General features: G+C 56.6%; 1 protein-coding gene and 1 pseudogene across 2 annotated transcripts in view; both read right to left on the reverse strand.

Annotated features, from left to right (window-relative positions):
- Positions 1 to 18674, reverse strand: part of LOC125330304 (zinc finger protein 239-like) — a 131192-nt gene that overhangs the window by 42403 nt on the left and 70115 nt on the right. The gene's annotated exons all lie outside the window — the stretch shown is intronic.
- LOC125334557 lies at positions 1792 to 16926 on the reverse strand (annotated as a pseudogene).

The raw sequence follows: 18674 nt of genomic DNA on the forward strand, positions 1-18674 counted from the left end.
CAGCCCCCAAAGGCCAAACAAAGATAGCACATGGCTGAGCCCTACCACCTCATGGTACTTTAACATCACAGTGTACTGCAATGGCTCAGTACGGCCAGTTGATAATCCTCCACAAGAACCTAGGGCTTTGCCCTCAGGAACTTTCCTCATTTGTGGGGACAGGGCATGGCCAGGAGTGCCTTCTAAACCAGTGGGAGGACCGTGCTATTTTGGGAAACTAACAATGTTTGTTCCTAGCATTCAACAACTGTTAAGTATTACACACAAGCGATCACGACGAAGCGCTCTTCCATTAGATTCTAATTGCAGTGACAATGTGCAACTATGGAAAACTCCTGCTGTCTTTTTTGCTTCTCTTTTGGTCCCAGGAGCTGCATCAGCACGTGCCCTCACTCAGCTTAGAAGGTTGGCATGTTGGACAGGCAAATAAGCAAATGTCACCTCACACCTGATAGGTGAGCTTGTTGCAGACTTGGATAGCTTGCGCCACGCCTTACTGCAAAATCATGCAGCCATTGATTTCTTACTGCTAGCACATGGACATGGATGCAAAGACATAGAAGGAATGTGCTGCTTTAACTTATCAGATCACAGTAAATCCATACATTCTCAGCTTCAATGGCTCACTGAACATACCAAAAAGCTCACTGTTCAGGACAGTCCTTTCGATAGATGGTTTCAAGGGACCTTTGGAGGACTTGGAGTTTGGGCCGTAAGTCTCATAAAAGAAGGTCTTAGATGGGTCGGCATCATACTTTTGCTATTGCTTGGAGCACGCATTATATTTTCTTGTTTAGCCAAACGTGTAGATCAACTAACTCAGGGAGTTTTGCTTGCTCAAACTAATATAAACGGGGGAATTGTGAGAGATTGGTTACGTGAAAAGGGACATATCGATTCAGGATATACAGATTCTTTGCAGCTTACTGATCTGAGAAGCTGGCTACGTGAGAACGGGCACATAGGCCCTTGCAGCTAGCTGAGCAAGGTCTCATAAGACAATGCACCACACATCCTGTGTAACAACTGAAGTTACAGAATATTACATGTATCTTGCTCAGTAACTGAACCACCATTGAGTCTTACGGCTGAACTATGGGTTTATTTGCAGAGCCAGCAAGGTTAGGTTTTGGCAGCATAACAATAGACATCTGTGGTTAGAAGGCCAGGGAAAAAGGCAGAACTGCTGACCACGAAAGGGGGTCTAAGGAGGGGTTTAGGATCAGCTTAGTCGACGTGAACCACTTAGAATGCGCCGTTACGAATATGCATAAAGCCTATTATTGTTAGTATATAAGGAGTTTTGGTACAATCAATAAATCGGATTCCTGCTGATCACTCATATTGAGCGTCTGGGTTTCCCCTCTATCGTGACAACGACTACCCCAAAAGCCCCCTCCAAGCACCACTAATGCCCATCAAGGGTGACAGAAGCCCCTCCCAATCCCTCCACGAGCCCCTCAATCCCCTCCCAGCCCCCCATGGCACTGACCAGGAGAGCTTGGTGGACAGGAACATCCCCAGCCAGGAGCAGCTCAGGCACTTCAGCAGCAATTTGGGCACTTTGGGGGGCACACCCCAAACGGGGAGACCCAGGCCAGGGACTGGGACAGACACCCGCAAGCCCTGGAGAACAGATGGGCTCAGGTGGACACGTTCTGCCAGCACAACTACGAGATCGTGGCCCCGTCTGCCCAGCCCATAGCCTCACAACACCCAAATCCTCCCAAATATTCCCCTGAACCAACCCCAATTCACCCCCAAATCCCAGTAAAATGGTGCTGCTTTAGATACCTTTGTTGAATTCCTTTATTTCTACCCCAATTTTGGTTGTTTTGACAGGATGAAGGAGGAAACTATTTAGGTTGAAAAAGACCTCCAAGATCATCCAGGATTGCTGGATGCCACCAGAAGAAACAACTGGACAGAGCAGGTGAGAATTTTTGGGCCGTAAACTCAACAAATCAGCTCTTCCCAATGAATTTCCGATTTCAATTAGAGTCCCAATGGATGTTCCAGCCCCTGCATTCACCCAGGTGCCTACAGGGATCCAGGAGGATGTGGAGAGCACCAGCCAGGGCTCTTCCCAAACTGGATCACGGGAAATGTGGGTCACCAGGGCTCTGCCAAACGTGGGTCCCCCGTTGGGGGATGAAGTTGGAGTAGAGGATGAAGCTCTTCCTGCACTCGGGGCACTCGCAGGGCTTCCCTTAACGGTGTCTCCGTTGGTGTCTGCTCAAGTGAGAGCTCCTGGAGAAGCTCTTCCCACACTGGGGACACTCGTAGGGCCTCTCCCCAGTGTGGATGCGTCGGTGTCTGACGAGATGGGAGTTGTACCTGAAGCCCTTCCTGCAGCTGGGGATGCGCGGAAGGGCCTCTCCTCTGTGTGAATCCGCTGGTGCAGGAGGAGAGTGGAGCTGGTCTGAAACCTCTTCCCACACTCGGAACACTCATAGGGCCTCTCTCCCGTGTGGATCCTCTGGTGCTGGATCAGGTTGGAGCTGTCTCTGAAGCTCTTCCCACATTCCTCACACTCATAGGGCCGTTCCCCAGCGTGAATCCTCTGGTGGCGGAGCAGGTTGGAGCTCTGGCTGAAGCTCTGCCCACATTCCCTACACTCATAGGGCCGTTCCCCAGTGTGGATCATCTGGTGGCGGGTCAGGTGGGAGCTCCACATGAAGCTCTTCCGGCATTCTTCACACTCATAGGGCCGTTCCCCAGTGTGGATCCTCTGGTGGGCAATCAGGTGGGAGCTCTGGCTGAAGCTCTTCCCACATTCCCCACACTTGTAGGGCTTCTCCCCAGTGTGAAGACGCTCATGGACCACTAGGTCTGAGCTCTGGCTCGATCTCTGGCCACCTTCCCGGCACAGGGTTGGTCTGTCCTCCTCAGAGCTGCGTTTGCAGCCCCTCCTCCTGCAGGGACTCTGCGCTTTTTCCTCTCCGTTGGATTCCTGCACCATGGAGCCGCTCAAAACGGCCTCTTCCACCAGGTTCTGCTGCAGGGATTTGTCCTCCCTGGGCTCCATCCTCAGCTCCTTGTCTGGGGGAGGAAGGACAAGGAGAGGATGGGATTTGCCTCTGTGCCACAGGGAAGGGCAAGGAGATCCCCCATGTCTGTCCCTGGCAGGACGGCGTCAGCAGTGGGGTTGTCCTGCAGCCGGGGGCGATGCTGGGCTGGGAGATGGAGCAGCAGAGAGGGGAAAGGGGCAGTGACTTCCTCCTCACCTGCCTGGGTGTCCCGGGGCATCTTCCTCTTCCTCGCAGCCTCCTCCTATATCTGGCCAAGGTTTGGGAATGGGAAATCTTCGTCTGGGGGAAACAAGGGATGAGCACATTGAGTTTGAAGGTCCCTCTGCCCAAGTCCATCTCTAGAAGCCACCAGGCATCGTGTGTCCATAAAAACCTGCTCAGAAAAAGCCTCCCAGGAGTTCCCTGTCTCTGGTCCCTCCCCTTTGGTGTTCGGGGTTCCCCCCTGTCCCAGCTGCTGGGGGTCACGCTTGTATTGGGGGTCCCCCTCTCTACTTGGTCCCCGCCCTCCCCAGGCTGCTGGGAGTCCCAGGAATCCAAAAAGCTCCCCCCTCTGCTGTCTCCCCACTTAGGAATGCTGGGGGTGATGGGCTCCAAGGAGTCCCCCCTGCCCCTCTCCAGGCTGTTGAGGGTCCTCTCCCATCCCTCCTCCTCATCCTCCTGCCCCGTTCCCGAGCCCCTTGCAGCCCGCAGGAGCAGCGGGGATGGAGCCGGGACAGGTTGGGATGGGCAGCGCGGGGCTCTCGGCTGCTCCCACCCGCTGGGGGCGGGGGAACCCAGCCTGGGGAAAAGGAGAGGGAAACTGGGAACATTGGGGGCTGCAGATCCAAACTGGGCCTTGCTGGGGACCCTGTGTGGGGACTTGCAGCCCTTGGGGCTCCTCTCGGGAGCCTGGAGAGCCGCGAGGGGGAACGCAGAGAGGGCTGGGGGATGCCAGCAGTGGCACCACTGGCAGTGACTGGTTTGTACTGGGATAACTGGAACCTTACTGGGGCCACTGGGAGTGACTGGGAATGACTATGCACATGCTGAGGGCAGCTGGGATATACTGGGAGTGTCTGTCAACCATACTGGGAACGACTGGAACCACAATGGGAACAATCAGGACCATGCTGGGGAGAAATGGGGCTACACTGAGGGCAACTGGGCATCACTGGGACCATGCTGGGAAGGACTTGAGTCATGTGGGGTGTGACTGGAACTATACTGAATCACATTCAACTGGGATCACACTGGAAGGAACAGAGAGCAACTGGAACCATGGTGGGGGCAACTGGCATCCAACTGGGATCACAGTGGGAGCCGCTGGGCCCATGCGGAGGGAGACTGGTATCATACTGGATCCTACTTGGAGCAACTGGGACTGCACGGAGGGTGACTGAGAGTGGCTGTGAGACACCGGGATCCCACTGGAAGCAGCTCAGTCCATCAGGGAGTGACTGGGAACATGCTGGGAGCAACTGGGATGCACTGGGAGAGACTGAAACCACAGGGGGGGTAAATGGGAGCAACTGGAACCACACTGGATGATAATGGGAGCAGCTGTGCCCATGCTGGGGTCATACTGGGATCCTGCTGGAACTGACTGGGATCATACTGGGAGTGACTGCAATAGTACTGGCAGTATCTGAGAGTGCCTGGGATCCTACTGGAATCAGACTGGAAAGGTGCTGGCGGTGACTGGAACCATACTGGAAGAGACTGGGAGAAACTGGGCCCAGACTGGGAGTAACAGGGAGTCACTCTGGGCGTGACTGGAGTAATACTGGGAGTATCTGGGAGTGACTGGGATCATACTTGGAGTGACTGGGATCATCCTGGAAATGACTGGAACCATACTGGGAGTGACTTCGGATCCTACTGGATCATGCTGAGAGCCACTGGGATTACAGTGGGTGTGAATGGAACCTGACTGGGATCATACTGGTAGCTACTGGGCCCATGTTGGGAGGAAAATGGGGACACATTGGGAGCAACTGGGATACACTGGAAAGTACTGGAACCATGCTGAGGGGACTGAGACCACAACTGGGGCCACTGGGATCATACTGGGAGCAGCTGGGACCACACTTTGGGACACTGACAGAAACTGGGATTGTCCTGGAGGTAAGTGGGAGAAACTGGGAAAGACTGGGATCATTCTGAGGTAACTAGAACCTTACTGAGGCAACTGCGAGTGCCTGGGAATGACTAGGAGCATGCTGAGGGCAACTGGGATCTACTGGGAGTGTCTCTGTAACCATACTGGGGGAACTGTAACCACAATGGGAACAGCTGGCCTGATGCAGTGGATCTACACTGGGGGCAACTGGATGTGACTGGGATCACACTGAGAGGGACTGGGACTATCCTAGGGGCAAATGGGGTCATACTGGGAGGAACTGGGAACAACTGGAACTACTCTGTAGGCAACTGGGTTCATACTGGGAGCACAGTGGGAGCAGCTGGATCCATGGTGGGTGAGACTAGGATCACACTGAGGGTGACTGGAATCATACTGGCATTGACTGGGAGTGGCTGTGAGCAACTGGAATCATGCTGAAAGCAGCTGGGAGGAGGTGGGAGTGACTGGGAGCATGCTGGGAGTGACCGGGATATACTGGGAGAGACAGGGAGCCCCAGGGATCATACTGGAGGCTCTTGGGGTCACACTGGCATTGACACGGAGCAGCTGGGATCACACTGGGGGCCACTGGCATCATACTGGGAGTGACTGGGAGTGACTGGGGTCATAGTGGGAGTGGCTACAATCACACTGGGATAATGTTGGGTGTGAATGGACCCTGACTGGGGGTTACTGGGAGCTGCCAGGCCCATGCTGGGAGCCACCTGTGCACACACTGGGAGGAGCTGGGAACAACTGGGAATGACAGGGTGCATGCTGGTGACAACTGGGATGTACTGGGAGTGACTGGCATAATATTGGGGGCAAGTGAACCATGCTGAAGTAACTGGGATTGCCTGGGAATGACTACGAGAATGTTCAGCACTATTGGGAGTGCCTGGGACCATTTGGGTGGCGACTGGATGCAACTGGGAATGTGCTGGGGGGAACTGGGACCAAGCTAGGGGCAACTGGGGCAAGTGGAAGTGACTGGGACCCGCGGCGGCACCAAGGCCTCGGGGCGGCTCCAAAGGGCCCCGCCCGCCGCCGCTCCCCGAGGCCTCGCCGCTGCTGCCGGGGATCGGACACCGCAGGCGGCCCCGGCCCCTTCCTCTTCTTCCTCCTCCTGCCGGGATTCAGCCCCCGCCGCCGCCCGGCTCCTTCTGCCGCTCCTGCCCGGCACGAAGCGGCGGTGCCGCTGACGGGGCCGGAGCGCGGCTGCCCCGCGACTGCCCCGCGCCTCAGGGCCGGGCCGGGGAGTGACCGCACGGCTGGGGAGGGACCCCCGCTGGCCAGGGCAGGGACTGAGCCCATGGGAGGGACCCCCCGCTGGCCAGGGCAGGGACTGAGCCCATGGGAGAGACCCCGCGCCGGAGCAGGGAAGGATTCCTGTCCCCGAGGGCGAAGCAGCGGCACGAACTGACCGCGACTCCCATCCCTTCTCCCTGCCCCGCTGGGCACAGCAGCGAGGAGCCGCGGATAAAGGGAAGTCCGGCAAGGAGAAAGAGGTCGGGGGAAGGTTCTGTACCGGGGTTTATTTTACTCCTCACTCTCCTGTTCTGATCCGCTCCGTCCCAAATCCAGTTCATCTCCCCACGGCGGGGCTCTTGTGGCCGCCATGGCGATCCCTGAGTGACTTCTCCCTGCCCTTAGCCCGAGCCACGAGGACTCGGATCTGTTCCAATTCCGTGCAATTCACGGGCATTTGGGGCAGCTGGAGCGAAGCAGCTGGAAACCACAGCGGGCTCGAGAGGGACTCAAGCAGGGCAGGAGCCGGGGCTGCCCCGAGAGAGCTCTCCCAGCACAAAACTTCCCGGGCTCTTTCTAGGGGAATTTCCTTGAATGTTTCCATTCATCGCTACAAAGCAGAGTCACGAGTGGAGCTGAGCTTTCACCTTGAAATGAGCGAATCGAACGCGTGCGCTGGGAGTGCTGCAAACTCAAGGTGTTCCTTGATCCTTTAATCTTGGAAATATTCAGCCCCTCAGCAGCGATGTCTCTGTCAGCCCACCGGTTTCTGGCTCAGACCTCGCTCGGAGATTGGAGAAGAAATCCAAAGTCCCAACACAACAACCCCTTCCGTTATTTTCGTTTTTTCATAGGTACGTTATGCTATCTTGTTTTATATTCTATTTTACTTTATTTTTGCTCTTATCAGTTTCCATCAATCATTTCTCCTTTCTTTTCTATGACGGATTTCACAGCGCTTCCTTTCCACCCGGAGATTTGGAGAACAAAATTCCCGGCTGCCTCGGCATCCCTGCAGCTTTCCACAGCCCCAGCCTCGTCCCTCCCCTCCCGGTTCCGTCTCTCCAGTCTCACCCTCGTGTCGCTGCCGGCTCGGAGGAAGGACATTCCCCCCGGCACCCCCTGCCTCCTCCTCCTGTCCCGTGGGGCGCAGTTGGTGCTTCTGGAGCCGCCTGCCCGCGCAGCCGGACCCGCCCTGCGGCCGCTCAGCGCTGGAGCCGAGGGAATGAACTGCGGGCATCGCTGGGCTGCGCTGGCCCCGGCCGGGTGCCCGGTGCCACCAAAGCCGCTCTGGCACTCTGCTCACAGCTGCAACACACAGAGCACAGAAGGAAAGGCTCGAGGGCTGGGATCGGGGCAGGGAGAGCTCACTCACTGCTCACTGTCAGGGCCACGACAGACCCGAGCTGGGGAAATTAATGGAATTTATTTCCAAACCAATCACACCAGGAGAAGGAGAACTAAAAGAAATCCTAAAAAACACCTTCCCCACCCCTCCCTCTTTCCCGGGCTCCCAGTCTCCGCCCGCAGTCCCTCCTCTGCTCTCCCTGCACGGCAATCTTGTCACCAGCCATGAACTTGGCTTTGGTCTCATCCCGGGATCTCTTCCCGGACAGGAAGAACTTTCCCCAGCAGAGATGCAGGCCCTGACGGCCTTTGAGGCTCAGGGTGTTTCTCCTGCAGCTCCTTGCAGGTCCCCTCTTCCCCTTCAGGAAAATGAATTCAGGAGTTAAAATTTTTAGCAATATATTATTGAACATTTATAAGTAGAAGAACAAAGGCGTGTCAGAGCGCTGGGGCGCTTGGCAATATTGCCAGAGGCACACTCCATTCATTTTCCTGTGCACTTAAGTACGCTCCTAAACTGTTACATATTCATTAAGCCCAGAAAGTAATTTACACTTCACTCACCTTTCCCCCCTCTCCGGTCCCTGCCCCCTTCCCCCAGCACGACGCCGCTTCTGTCCTCGGCATCGATTCAGAATTGAAGACGGGCCCCCTCTCTCCGGTGCCTCCCCAGCCTCCAGCCTAATTTGTAGCTGACACTTTCCTTGGGAGGTGTGAGCTTTGAGGAGATAACAATCTTCCTGGGATGTGCGGTTTATCTTCTCTGTTTCTTTAAGGTGTCCTGGTTCCTGCCTCTGTAGTTTCTCAACTCAAAAGACACTTACTACCACGTCAGTATTAATACATTTCTTAACATATTACAACTATTTCGAAGTTACAATTTACCTTCATCTCGTTTCTACTGAAAGGGATGAGGGACTTGTCCTTACAAACAAGCTGTGGGCCCGCTGGAAGATAAAACTAGTACTGAGAGATAAAAGAAACAAAGGGAAGGATTCCACTGATTGATGACTGGAAAGAAAGAGATTTGTCCTTACAAATAAACTGTAGGTCTGCTGATAAATGAAATTGGATATTGAGAAATGAAAGAAACAATGGGAAGAACCATTAAATTCCATAAGAATTAAAATACAGGGGGGTGGGGTTATACATTAGAAGGGAGTCTTGGGTATCAGGCATTTTTGGAAGTCTGCATCTCTCAAGTACCTCAGCCAATGGGGGAACAGAGAGGGAAATGTGGCCGGGAAATTAGGACAAAAAGGAGGCTGTGCCCTCCAAAAATCTGAGAGACCCCAGGGGAAATGCCCCATGGCCTCTCCCTTTGTTCGAATAAAGTAACAGGACTCCTCTGTCTCCCTTTTGGACATAAACCTCTGGTGTTTGTGGATTAATTTTTCTGACAGAACTCAGGTATTTACTTTGTGAATGTGCTGATGGTGTGGATCCACCTAACTGAGCTCTTCAGCCTTTTTTAAAGATTTTGGGGTTTGTTTCCAATACTGCTAATTTAAATTGTGGCTGAAGCAATAGGAAATTGAAATATGGATTGGGTATGATTTGTGTCTTGAGTGTAAAACTATTGCAGTTTGGAACACGGGCCTAAAACACTGCAAATAGAGATTATCAATCCCAGTGCATTGTGTGACAGCAGCTTTTCCTGGAGGATGTGCAGCATCCCAGAGACTTCAGCAGTGTGGCTGTGGGTGCTTGGAGCTCTGTCCTGTGCCACTGCAGGATGTCCTGAAACAGGACCTCAGCAGCCACCAGCCCTGCAGCTCCTTGGACCTTGTGTCCCCAAAAGCAGACACAAAGTGTTTCTGCTGCTCCCTGCTTTGCACAAATCCACACAAAACAGGGATTTTTCCCAACTCTTGTGTTCCCATTGTTCCATATTCCCAAAGAACCAGCACCCCCTCTTGATGAACATGGCGAGCTCCAAGGATGGCCACCAGCTCCCCTTCCTGCCTAGAAATCTTGGAACTGCTTCTAAACGCTGCTCCCTTCAGCTCTTGGACGGCTGCTCTGTACACAGAGCTGGGAAAAAATTCACAGAGCTCATCGTGGTGGAGGGCCGAGGAAAAGGCAGTGGGAACACGGCAGTGAGGACAGCTGAGGGCTGCAGAGCGCCTCTGAATGACACCGTAACCTGGCACAGCAGCCCTGAGACACTGCTGTGGGGCACAGCTGGGCTTGAGGACGGCTCTGTGCCCTGCCAGCTCCGAGCAGGACTGGCAACCTAAACTCTGTCCCACCCCAACTCCCTGAGAAGATGCCCTTCCTTCCTTCTCACCCTGCCAATGAGCTGCACATTCCCTCGGAAATTGTCAGGGCTTTCTTCAAGACGCAAAGTCCCACTTCGGGCTTTTTGCTCTGGTTTGGCAGTGGAGAAGGGCAATTCTTCATCCATCAGCTCCAGGCTGCACTGCCTCAGGAACATGGCCCACTCGCCAGCTTTGGCCCACTCGTGGCACTTCTAGAGGAGGAAGAAAGTGCAGTGGCACAATTCCAGCCCAAAAGGAAGGAAGAGTGGGACAGACAGAACATCCTGTGCAGATCCAGGCGTTCCGCTGGCACTGTGGAGAGTTGGGTTCTTGCCAGTGGCATGTGTGTCCCTGAGTGCAATCTCTTGGCCTGCACCAGAGTCTCACTCACCTGCAAAAGCAGAAAGCTCCGTCGCTGTGCTCGCAAGGGGCTCGTCTGATGCAAAGCTGTCAGAGCCCTGTGAGGGGAGAGCGGGCCCAGCCGTGCCCGGGGCTGAGCCCCAGCAGAGCCCTGGCAGAGCCCGGAGCAGCCTCAGCATCGGCAGAGCCCGGCTGCAAGGAGAGAAACCAGAAGCCGCCTGTCAGCTGAAGCCTCCTGTCCCCTTGTCCCAGCCGCCCGCAGTGCCCAGGCCGTGCTGGCCGTGCTCAGAGCTGGGCCCAAAGCTGCCCAGCATTGCTGCCTTTGGGAGCAGAGCAGGAGGGCAGGACATGTGCCCAGCCTGCAGCCAGCCATGGCACATCCACCTCCTCAGCAGCTGCCCAGAGCCCAAAAGCAGCTTGGCAGCCACTGAAGAATTGGCTGCAGCTGCCCCAGCAAAGGGGGAACCTTTGGTGCCCGGCCAGGCCATGCCATGCCCAGCTCTGGGAGCATCCCCCTGGCTGTGCACTCACCTGCACATGGGGCGTGGAGCGTGTCTTTGAAGAAGGTGCCCAGGCTGAGGAGGAGCTTCTCATCCTTGAGGTCACCCTCCCTCCCTCCCTCTTTTCTCTTTTTGCTTTGCTTTCCTTCCTTCTCTCTCTCTCTCTCTCTGGCTTTCTCTCTCTCTTTCTTTCTCTTTTTTTCTTTCTTTCTTTCTGTCTGTCTGTCTTTCTTTTCTCTATTCTACTTTTCTCTTTAATTCTTTGGTTTTTTCATTTCCTGTTGTTTTCTGTCTTCTTTATTTCATTTTTTTCCCTCTTATTTCCTTCTTTTGCTTTTTCTTTACTTTCTATTTTCTTGTTGGTTTCACATTACTTTTAAGGATTCCTTCTGAATTCCTTCCTTCCTTCCGAATTCCTTCCTTCCTTCCTTCCGAATTCCTTCCTTCCTTCCTTCCGAATTCCTTCCTTCCTTCCTTCCGAATTCTTTCCTTCCTTCCTTCCTTCCTTCCTTCCTTCCTTCCTTCCTTCCTTCCTTCCTTCCTTCCTTCCAAATTCCAAATTCCTTCCTTCCTTCCTTCCTTCCTTCCTTCCTTCCTTCCTTCCTTCCTTCCTTCCTTCCTTCCTTCCTTCCTTCCTTCTTTCTCTTTCTCTCTTTCTCTCTTTCTTCCCTCACAAGCCACTTCTCACCCCATTGAAGGGGTGCAAAGCAGCAGGATCCCCTCCCAATTGGGGCCCTCTAACCCTCCGAAAATGTGGAGAACTTCACCTCAGCCCCCCAAATTGCGGGGGCTTTACATGACTTTCCCCAAATTCCCTGAAACCTCCCAGAAGCAACTTAGAGGCCCCAAAACTGCCAAAAATAAGCAGGAGCCTCCCCAAAAGCGGCTCCTGCTTTCCCTCCCTGGAGTGAAACACGCCAAGTGCCCAAATCACCCCATCACTCCCAAACTTCATCCCACCCCCACAATGCCATCCCCATCCCATCCTATCCCCATCCCATCCCATCCCATCCCACCCCTCCTGGACACCAATTCCCCTTCTATGGTTCCTGACTCCCCACACATGGGGCTTGGGGCTGACAGATCGAGCCATTTGGGGCTGCCATCCAGATATTGGGGCTGGGATTGAGTTTATTGGAGGCAACCGCTCAATCCCTCCATCCAAATGGGAACTTGGAACCTCTCCTCAGGCCTTGCTGTGCCCATGGGCTCACCTCAAGTCCCAAAATGAGAGCCAGGGCCCCTCAGGACATTCAGAACCTCTCAACATTGCCAGAAACAGCAGCATCCTTCCCAAAATGGGCTCCATGGCTCCCTGCCAATAGATCCCACTTCCAAGTACCAGAGCCCCCCTCTCAGAACCCCTCCCGAAGCATTGGGGGCACCCCAAAACTGCCTCAGGAATGGGACATACCCTGATATCCCTTCTGGAAGGGGGGATATCCCAGAACCAACTCAGCAACGGGGTTCCCCTGGCCTCATCATGCCCAGCCTTCAGCTGGCTCAGCCAGAGCCCACCCCGCCCTCAGCAGCCCCAGCCCAGCCCCAGCCCAGCCCAGCCCAGCCCTCCTGGGCAGGAAGCCCCAATGGCCGAGCCGGCCTGGGACACTTGCAGGGATGCGGGGGCAGCCGCAGCTTCTCGGGCCAGCCTGTGCCAGGCCCTGAGCGCCCTGCCAGGGAACCATTGCTGCCCCACATCCCATCTCAGCCTGCCCTCGCGCAGCAGGAAGTCATTCCCTGGGGCCCGTCCCCGCAGGCCCTTGGCAAGAGTCTCTCTCAGCCAGCAATTGCTGCTCCTCCCTGCTGCAGGGCCCAAGCTGCAAGTTGATTTTCTGCCCCTGGCCCCGGCCCAGCCCCGAGCCAGGGCCAGCACCTTGCCCTGGAGCTCTGCGGGCGCTGCGTTTGTGCGGCCACAGCGCAGCGGCCGCAGCTCGGAGCTGCCCTTTGTGTCCCCGCCGGCAGCTGGCAGAGCTGGAGGGGCCGGGCCTGGTCCGGGCCAGCCCCAGCCTTCCCGGCTCTGGGACACAGCGGTGGCAGCCCCAGCCTTCCATCCCTGGACATGCTCCCACACAAGCATCCAGAGCTGCGGCCAGGCAACGCAACTGACTGGCCGCTGACCCCCCCGCCTGGCCTGATGGCCATTCCTCTGCCCACACCTCGGGCAACCTCCCCTTGGCCATCTCCTGAGCCACAATGCCACAGACAAGTGGCACATACAGGTACAGAGCTCTGCCCAGAGCTGGCAGGGAACGTTCATTCAACATAAAAAACACACCAAGAAAAAGAGAACTCCCCCCAGCAGAGCTGTTCCCTCCTGCAGTAGTTTCACCTGCACACCCACAGCGCCTGAGACTGCAAGCAATGAGCATTCCCTGGGCACATCTGCAGCCCAAGCAGCTCGAGGAAAGCCTTGCAGCAGGACTGCTCTCAGCTGAGCCAAAAAGGCCCCTCTGGCAGCTGCAGGGCCATTGCAAAGGGCAAGGGTCAGAGCCTTGTCCCACGCAGGAGGAAAGGGCTCTGAATTCCCCTGCCCTGGCACAGAAACCCTGTTCCCAGGGTGCTTCCCACACAGGATCCTTCTGGAGGACTGCGGAAAGCTGAGAGGCAGCTCTGGCTTCTCCACTTTCCATGTCCTAGAGCTGCCTGGCAGAAGAAATGGAGGGACAGCTCTGGTGGCACAATCCCTCCCGGCCCAGGGCACAGTGCTGGGAAGGTCTTTCCGTGCCGAGGCTTTGCTGCGGCCAAGGAAAGCTCCTGGCTCAGGGTCACCTTTCCTGCTGGGCCAGACCCCCCGAGTGGCCCAGCAGCAGCAGAGAATTCCAGCACAGCCCCGGCATGGGCAGGGCAGCCCTGGGCAGGCTGCGGGAGCCGACAGCGCCTGAGCTCAGAGCAGCTGAGCCCGGGGGCTCTTGGCCAAGGCCGAGGCCCAGTGAGCATTTCTCAGGTTGCAGGGCGGCCTGGAAAGGTGCTGGGGGGGATAATTCACCCCCCAGTGTGGTCCCAGTGGCTCCCAGTATTTCCATGTCTGTGGCTGCAGCGCTGCTCCCAGCCCTGATCCCTGGGGATGGGAATGTCCCGCTCCCTTCCCGGGGCAGGCTCAAACCTGAGCCAGGTGTGCCGGGCAAGACCTTGCCCTGAGCCCAAGCCCTGTCCCCCCTGCAGGATCTGCTTCCCATTGGCCTCTTCCTCCTGCGGCCCCAAGCCCAGCTCGGTGCTGACCGAAGGCGCTGGGCCGGGTTCATCCCCCGGCGGGGGCTGTGCACCCCCTCTGCCCCCTCCCCAAATTCCCTCCCGGGGGCAGCAGGGGCTGGGGCAGGAGCCCTGTGGGGAGGGAAAAGGGGGTGACACCGGGATGGGGGCATCACACACGCTATGGGGGGGACACACACAGCCCCTGGGGACACCCCTCACCTTCTCCCGCAGCGCCAGGAGGATGAACCCCAACGTGGAGTCCCCAAAACCCCAGCAGCATCTTGGGGGGCAGGGTCTGGTGGCAGTTTTAGGGGTCTGGGGGATCACAAGCACCCCAAAACCCCCTCCCAGCCCCACAGCCACTCCCAGACCCCTCAAACCAACCCACAGCTCTGTGCCAGGAACTCCCCCAACAACTCCCTGCAACATAAATGACCCCAAGAACCACCCAAATTCTCTCCAAGACACACAGCCAAGGCAAGACCCCCAAAACTCCCTCACAGACCACCCCAAAAGCCCCCTCCAAGCACCACTAATGCCCATCAAGGGTGACAGGAGCCCCTCCCAATCCCCCCACGAGCCCCTCAATCCCCTCCCAGCCCCCCATGGCACTGACCAGGAGAGGTTGGAGGACAGGAACATCCCCAGCCAGGAGCAGCTCAGGCACTTCAGCAGCAATTTGGGCACTTTTGGGGGGCACACCCCAAACGGGGAGACCCAGGCCAGGGACTGGGACAGACACCCGCAAGCCCTGGAGAACAGACGGGCTCAGGTGGACACGTTCTGCCAGCACAACTACGAGATCGTGGCCCCGTCTGCCCAGCCCATGGCCTCACAGCACCCAAATCCTCCCAAATATTCCCCTGAACCAACCCCAATTCACCCCCAAATCCCAGTAAAATGGTGCTGCTTTAGATACCTTTGTTGAATTCCTTTATTTCTACCCCAATTTTGGTTGTTTTGACAGGATGAAGAAGGAAACTATTTGCACTGAAAAAGACCTCCAAGATCATCCAGGATTGCTGGATGCCACCAGAAGAAACAACTGGACAGAGCAGGTGAGAATTTTTGGGCCGTAAACTCAATAAATCAGCTCTTCCCAATGAATTTCCGATTTCAGTCAGAATCCCGATGGATGTTCCAGCCCCTGCGTTCACCTAGGTGCCTACGGGGATCCAGGAGGACGTGGAGAGCACCAGCCAGGGCTCTTCCCAAACTGGATCATGGGAAATGTGGGTCACCAGGGCTCTGGCAAACGTGGGTCCCCCGTTGGGGGATGAAGTTGGAGTAGAGGATGAAGCTCTTCCTGCACTCGGGGCACTCGCAGGGCTTCCCTTAATGGTGCCTCCGTTGGTGTCTGCTCAAGTGAGAGCTCCTGGAGAAGTTCTTCCCACACTGGGGACACTCATAGGGCCTCTCCCCAGTGTGGATGCGCCGGTGCCTGACGAGGGAAGAGTTGTGCCTGAAGCCCTTCCTGCAGTCGGGGCAGCGGAAGGGCCTCTCCTCTGTGTGAATCCGCTGGTGCAGGACGAGACTGGAGCTGGTGTGAAACCTCTTCCCACACTCGGAACACTCGTAGGGCCTCTCTCCTGTGTGGATGCGCTGGTGGACGATCAGGCTGGAGCTCTGGCTGAAGCTCTGCCCACATTCCCCACACTCATAGGGCCATTCCCCCGTGTGGATTATCTGGTGGCGGAGCAGGGTGGAGCTGTCTCTGAAGTTCTTCCCACACTCCCCACACTCATAGGGCCGTCCTCCAGTGTGGATCCTCTGGTGGCGGATCAGGTTGGAGCTCTGGCTGAAGCTCTGCCCACATTCCCCACACTCATAGGGCCGTCCCCCAGTGTGGATGCGCTGGTGGACGATCAGGCGGGAGCTCGTGCTGAAGCTCTTCCCACATTCCCCACACTCATAGGGCCGTTCCCCAGTGTGGATCCTCTGGTGGCGGAGCAGGTGGGAGCTCCAGATGAAGCTCTTCCCACATTCCCCACACTCATAGGGCCGTTCCCGAGTGTGGATCATCTGGTGGCGGAGCAGGGTGGAGCTCTGGCTGAAGCTCTTCCAGCATTCCCCACACTCATAGGGCCGTTCCCCAGTGTGGACCCTCTGGTGGACAATCAGGTTGGAGCTCGTGCTGAAGCTCTTCTGGCATTCCCCACACTTGTAGGGCCACTCCCCGGTGTGGATCCTCTGGTGGCGGTTGAGGCTGGAGCTGTGGCTGAACCTCTTCCAGCATTCCCCACACTCATAGGGCTGTCCCCCAGTGTGGATCCTCTGGTGGACGATCAGGGTGGACCTCTGGCTGAAGCTCTTCCTACATTCCCCACACTCATAGGGCCGTTCCCCAGTGTGGATCATCTGGTGGCGGATCAGGTGGGAGCTCTGGCTGAAGCTCTTCTGGCATTCCACACACTTGTAGGGCTTCTCCCCAGTGTGAAGCTGCTCATGAACCACCAGATCTGACCTCTGGCTGGATCTCCGGCCGCCTTCCCGGCACAGGGTTGGTCTTTCCTCCTCAGAGCACCCTGGGCTGCGTTTGCAGCCCCTCCTCCTGTGGGGTCTCCGTGCTTTTTCCTTCCCATTGGATTCCTGCGCCGTGGAGCCGCTCAAAACAGCCTCTTCCACCAGGTTCTGCTGTGGGGATTTGTCCTCCCTGGGCTCCATCCTCAGCTCCTTGTCTGGGGAGGAAGGACAAGGAGAGGATGGGATTTGCCTCCGTGCCACAGGGAAGGGCAAGGAGATCCCCCCAGTCCGTCCCTGGCAGGACGGCGTCAGCAGCGGGGCTGTCCTGCAGCTGGGGGCGATGCTGGGCTGGGAGATGGAGCAGGAGAGAGGGGGAAAGGGGCAGTGCCTTCCTCCTCACCTGCCTGAGTGTCCCAGGGCATCTTCCTCTTCCTTGCAGCCTCCTCCTATATCTGGCCAAGGTTTGGGAATGGGAAATCCTGGTTTGGGGGAAAACAAGGGATGAGCACATTGAGTTTGAAGGTCCCTCTGCCCAAGTCCATCTCTAGAAGACACCAGGCATCGTGTGTCCATAAAAACCTGCTCAGGAAAAGCCTCCCAGGAGTTCCCTGTCTCTGGTCCCTCCACTTCGGTGTTCGGGGTTCCCCCCGTCCCAGCTGCTGGGGGTCACGCTTGTATTGGGGGTCCCCCTCTCTACTTGGTCCCCGCCCTCCCCAGGCTGCTGGGAGTCCCAGGAATCCAAAAAGCTCCCCCCTCTGCTGTCTCCCCACTTAGGAATGCTGGGGGTGATGGGCTCCAAGGAGTCCCCCTTGCCCCTCTCCAGGCTGTTGAGGGTCCTCTCCCATCCCTCCTCCTCGTCCTCCTCCTGCCCCGTTCCCGAGCCCCTCGCAGCCCACGGGAGCAGCGGGGATGGAGCCGGGACAGGTCGGGATGGGCAGCGCGGGGCTCTCGGCTGCTCCCACCCGCTGGGGGCGGGGGAACCCAGCCCGGGGAAAAGGAGAGGGAAACTGGGAACATTGGGGGCTGCAGATCCAAACTGGGCCTTGCTGGGGACCCTGCGTGGGGACTTGCAGCCCTTGGGGCTCCTCTTGGGAGCCTGGAGAGCCGCGAGGGGGAACGCAGAGAGGGCTGGGGGATGCCAGCAGTGGCACCACTGGCAGTGACTGGTTTGTACTGGGATAACTGGAACCTTACTGGTGCCACTGGGAGTGACTGGGAATGACTAGGAGCATGCTGAGGGCAGCTGGGATATACTGGGAGCGTCTGTCAACCATACTGGGAACGACTGGAACCACAATGGGAACAACCAGGACCATGGTGGGGAGAAATGGGGCTACACTGAAGGCAACTGGGCATGACTGGGACCATGCTGGGAAGGACTTGGGTCATATGGGGTGTGTCTGGGGCTATACTGAATCACGTTCAACTGGGATCACACTGGAAGGAACAGAGAGCAACTGGAACCATGGTGGGGGCAACTGGCATCCAACTGGGATCACGGTAGGAGAAGCTGGGCCCATGCGGAGGGAGACTGGTATCATACTGGACCCTACTTGGAGAAACTGGGACTGCACGGAGGGTGACTGGGAGTGGTTGTGAGACACTGGGATCACACTGGAAGCAGCTCAGTCCATCAGGGAGTGACTGGGAACATGCTGGGAGCAACTGGGATGCACTGGGAGAGACTGAAACCACAGTGGGGGTAAATGGGAGCAACTGGAACCACACTGGATGATAATGGGAGCAGCTGTGCCCATGCTGGGGTCATACTGGCATCCTACTGGAACTGACTGGGATCATACTGGGAGTGGCTGCAATAGTACTGGCAGTATCTGAGAGTGCCTGAGATCCTACTGGAATCAGACTGGGAGTGACTGGAAAGGTGCTGGCCATGACTGGAACCATACTGGAAGAGACTTGGAGCAACTGGGCCCAGACTGGGAGTAACAGGGAGTCACTTTGGGTGTGACTGGAGTAATACTGGGAGTATCTGGGAGTGACTGGGATCATACTTGGAGTGACTGGGATCATCCTGGAAATGACTGGAACCATACTGGGAGTGACTTCGGATCCTACTGGATCATGCTGAGAGCCACTGGGATTACAGTGGGTGTGAATGGAACCTGACTGGGATCATACTGGTAGCTACTGGGCCCATGTTGGGAGGAAA

The sequence above is a fragment of the Corvus hawaiiensis genome, chromosome 1 (genome assembly GCF_020740725.1).
Source record: "Corvus hawaiiensis isolate bCorHaw1 chromosome 1, bCorHaw1.pri.cur, whole genome shotgun sequence".
Classification (NCBI taxonomy): domain Eukaryota; kingdom Metazoa; phylum Chordata; class Aves; order Passeriformes; family Corvidae; genus Corvus; species Corvus hawaiiensis.